Source organism: Podarcis pityusensis (assembly GCF_964106645.2).
Source record: "Podarcis pityusensis genome assembly, chromosome: 13".
NCBI classification, from domain to species: Eukaryota; Metazoa; Chordata; class Lepidosauria; order Squamata; family Lacertidae; genus Podarcis; species Podarcis pityusensis.
The window spans coordinates 35,658,009-35,663,078 of record NC_138038.1 but is presented as its reverse complement, the minus strand read 5'-3'; positions in this window follow the sequence as shown (position 1 = coordinate 35,663,078).

The following is a 5,070-nucleotide window of genomic DNA, read 5'->3' as shown; positions in this document are numbered from 1 at the left end:
TGTTATGTACTGAGTTGAATAGGATCCAAACTGTAGCAGTCTGATTGGTCCTAGAACAATAGGATCCAAAAGGCAGCAGTCTGATTGGTCCTAGAACAATAGGATTCAGAATGCAGCAGTCTGATTGGTCCTAGAACAATGCAGCAGTATGATTGGTTGGCAGGAACCACCCAATCCTGCTCCAGATAGAAGTGAATCCACAACCTGATTGGCTTACAGTAGAATTCCAGAATTAGCCAATCATGTGCAGCCCATTGTGTAAATAATGTATATAAAGCAGATACTGTGAGGGGACATTCATTCATTCCTCCTCACCACTATGAGCTGAATAAAGAGCATGAAATCACTTTGCGACTCTGAGTATATTTCACTGGCGACGAGGATGGGATCCCGCTGAGCTGACTGCCACACACAGCACCGCAGCACCGCCAACTGCCGCACCGCTGCCTCGCACCGTGTATCCAGGCTTCAGCTCCGGGGCACAAGGAACTCAGAATGGCAGCCAACAGCAGCTTCTCGCCATTCAACCCAGCATCTGGAGACTGGGAAGCGTACGCCTCCCGTTTCACCTTCCTCCTAGAAGCCAAAGGGGTCACCGACGAAGAAGACGCCAAGAAGAGGGCGATATTCTTCAGCGTCTGCGGAGAGGAGACGTTTGAAATCGCCCGGGCTCTCCTTGCGCCTGAAGACGTCGCTACTGTTCCATACAAAACAATAATGGAACAGCTGAAGGGGCACTTTTCGCCGCAGCCCTCAGTGGTGGCTCGTCGAAATGCCTTCTACGCAAAGCGGCAAGCCCCTGGGGAAACCATAACTGGGTTTGTGACCTCTCTCCGCCAAGCCGCCCGGTTCTGCAACTTCTCAGAGCTGGAGAACATGCTTCGTGACCGCCTCGTCGGTGGCCTGAAGGATGAGAAGCTGCAACGGCGCCTCTACGCTAAGAAGGACCTAACGTTCCAGGTCGCTCTGGAGGAGGCCCTGGCAACAGAAGCTGCCGAGAGGTCGACCCAAGAGGCACGGCCGAGCCTGCCATCCCAACCGAGGGTCCACCATGAAGACCTCACCGACGACTCAGGATCCGACAGGGAGGAGGTGCACCGAGTACAGCAGCGCACTCAAGCAGCGCACAGACCACAGCTGCCTCGACGAGAAGGAGGGAACTGCGCAAGCTGCGGGGAGAGTCACGAGAGGAGGACCTGCCGTTTCCGCAACGCAGAGTGCAGGCAGTGCAGAAAATCGGGACACATCGCCCGGGTGTGTCGGGCTCGGCCCACCCGACACCAGGCATCAGATGACCAATCCAAGAGCCCCAGGTCCCGGGGCCCAACGCACCAAGGCAACTCGACGGAGCTCACGGACTTCCAGGTATACCAGTTGCCCCACCCCAACGTAGAGAAAATTTATGTAGAGGTACAGATAGAGGGGGCCCCATGCCGCATGGAGCTTGACACGGGTTCAACTCTATCCATAATCTCGGCAAGGACCTTAAGGAAACTGTGTCCCACTGGGGGTCCCAAACTCAGGCCGGCCCCATTCACCCTCCGGGACTTCCAGAAACGTAAGGTCCCCACAATGGGGGTGGGGACCTTCAGGGTGCAATACCGAGGGCGGACGCGGCAACTGGACTTGCTTGTGGTCAAGGGCCCCTACATTAGCTTACTGGGATTGGCATGGTTTGGACCACTGGGGCTAGCTGTCACCGGGGTGAACCACACTAGCTTACAAGTGGACGTGGACGCCATATGCAAGGAATTTCCAGGGGTTTTCGATGGGAAATTGGGACAGTATACGGGCCCCCCCATTGCGCTACAGCTTGACCCCGCAGTACGACCGGTCAGGCTCAAGGCCCGCCGGGTCCCGTTCGCCTTGAAACCCCGTATAGACGAGGAATTGGACCGACTCGTAGAGCAAGGAGTGCTGGAGCCGGTGCCTAATGCTCCCTGGGAAACCCCAATCGTCACACCCGTCAAGCCTAATGGTTCGGTCCGCATCTGCGCAGACTACAAATGTACCATAAACAAGGCCCTCACGGCCCACGCATACCCAGTGCCAGTGGTCAGCCATGTCCTTGCCACCCTGGCTGGGTCGAAAATTTTTGGCAAGCTGGACTTGGCCCAAGCATATCAACAGCTGCCAGTAGATGAGGCCACAGCAGAGGCACAGACGATTGTGACGCACAGAGGAGCGTTCAGGGTAAAGCGGCTGCAATTCGGTGTCAGCGTGGCACCAGGCATATTCCAGAATATAATGGACTCTCTCCTCAAAGGGATTCCTGGCGTCACCCCCTTCTTCGATGATGTGTTGATTGCCGGCCCCACACCAGAGGAGTTTGAGGACCGCCTCCGCACCGTTCTGCACCGTTTCCAGACGGCGGGTCTCAAGGTGAAGCGGGAAAAATGTCTACTAGGAGTGCCTCAGGTGGACTTTCTGGGATTTATGGTGGACGCAGAAGGGGTCCACCCGACTGGGGACAAGGTACGGGCCATTTGTGATGCCCCAGCGCCCAAGAGCAAGACTGAACTTCAGGCCTTCTTGGGACTATTGAACTTTTACCATTCCTTCCTTCCCCACAAGGCGGCGGTAGCGGAGCCCCTACACAGACTCCTGGACAAGCGGGCCCCTTGGGTGTGGGGCCAGCGCCAGGAGGCCGCATTCCAGGCAGTCAAGGACTTGCTTGTCTCAAACTCGGTCTTGGCACACTTCGACGAGAGGCTGCCGGTGGTGCTAGCATGCGACGCCTCACCCTATGGCATTGGAGCTGTCCTGGGGCACCAACTCCCGGATGGAAGAGAGGTACCGGTGGCGTACTTTTCCCAGACACTCAACACAACCGAGCGGAACTACTCGCAAATCGACAAGGAGGGTCTGGCAATCGTAAAGGGAGTAAAAAAATTCCATGATTTCTTGTACGGGCGGCCCTTCACCGTGGTGACTGACCACAAGCCGTTGCTTGGCTTGTTTGCCCCCGAAAAGCAGACCCCCCAAGTGCTGTCTCCTCGCGTCCTCAGGTGGTCAATTTTCCTTGCCAGCTACCAGTATGCACTGATTCACCGACCTGGGAAGGCGATGGGCCATGCGGACGCCCTCAGCAGGCTACCACTACCGGAAACAGGCCCTGACCCAGCACCTGCACAAGAGGTTATGAGCCTGGAGCTGCTTCCCGACCGCCCCATTCAGGCACAAGAAGTTGCACACCATTCCAAGAAAGATAGGGTCATCTCCCGGGTCCTGGACTGGGTGTGGAGGGGATGGCCCAGCAGCAGCCCCGGGCCAGAATTCGCCGGCTACACAACCCGCAAACATGAACTGTCGGCCCACAAGGGGTGCCTGTTATGGGGAAGCAGAGTCGTTGTTCCCCAGCCCCTCTGCAAAAGGGTCCTCACAGCCCTACACGAGACACATCCAGGGGTAGTAAGAATGAAGGCCCTTGCCAGGAGTTATGTGTGGTGGCCGGGGATCAATGGAGAGATAGAGGCCTGGGTCAAACACTGCCAGGCCTGCCAAGAATCCCGCCCAGATCCCCCAAGGGCCCCAGTCCAGTCCTGGGAGTCCGCCCGAGCACCATGGTCACGCCTGCATGTGGATTTCGCTGGCCCCTTTCAGGGGAAAACATTCTTCATAGTGGTGGACTCCTACACCAAATGGCTGGAAGTCGCACTGGTACCGTCCACTTCCACGTCCGCAGCCATCCGGGTACTACGCAGGCTGTTTGCAACCCACGGGCTCCCTGACACTCTCGTCTCAGACAACGGGACTGCATTTACGTCAGGAGAATTCCAAACCTTCACAGCGCAGAACGCCATCCGCCACATCCGTTCGGCGCCGTTCCACCCTGCCACCAATGGCCAAGCAGAACGCATGGTGCGGACCACCAAGGACACCCTTCGCCGCATGACGCAAGGGGACTGGGAGTACCGCCTTGCCACATTCCTTCTAGCACAGCACAGCACCCCCAGCTCAACGACTGGCCGGAGCCCCGCTGAACTACTAATGGGTCGGCGCCTTGCAATCAGATTGGACCGCCTTCACCCCGATAGAGCTCAGGATGAGGTAGTGGTGGGGGAAGGCAGGAACCCCCGGACCTTCGAGGCCCAGGACCCAGTGTACGCAAAGAATTTTGGGGCAGGCCCAGCATGGGTACCCGCCACAATCACCAGGGTCACTGGCCCCGTGTCGTACGAGGTGCTAACGGATGGGGGGCAATGCTGGCGCCGCCACTGCGACCAGATACGGCGACGATTCCCGGGAGAAAACCAGGAGGAGGACAGGTCAGAGGAGTCCCAAGGGAACAGCGGGGCAGTGAGGCCCATAGAGCAGGAGGGGCCAGCAGGAGAGGCAGAATCAGTAAATACAGAGAGGACCCGTGAGGCCGAAAGGACACCGGAACCAGAACCACGACTGAGCGAGCCGGTTGCACCAGACCAAACAGCCGCATCACAGCCAGCATCCTTGGAACACGAGCCAGAACCCGGAGCCCGGACCAGGGAACACCCCAGGCCACAACGCACACGTAGGCCGCCGGCATACCTTGAGGACTATGAATGCGACCTCCCGGGCAGGACTGGAACTTAGAGGGGAGGGGTGTTATGTACTGAGTTGAATAGGATCCAAACTGTAGCAGTCTGATTGGTCCTAGAACAATAGGATCCAAAAGGCAGCAGTCTGATTGGTCCTAGAACAATAGGATTCAGAATGCAGCAGTCTGATTGGTCCTAGAACAATGCAGCAGTATGATTGGTTGGCAGGAACCACCCAATCCTGCTCCAGATAGAAGTGAATCCACAACCTGATTGGCTTACAGTAGAATTCCAGAATTAGCCAATCATGTGCAGCCCATTGTGTAAATAATGTATATAAAGCAGATACTGTGAGGGGACATTCATTCATTCCTCCTCACCACTATGAGCTGAATAAAGAGCATGAAATCACTTTGCGACTCTGAGTATATTTCACCCAAGCAGGCCCCGCCCCTATATCTGCATGCCTAGCCACGCCCCCTCTCTAGTCCGGGCCTCACCGGCTACGCCACCTTCGCTCTGTCACGTCCGGCGCTCTATTTGCGTCATGCCC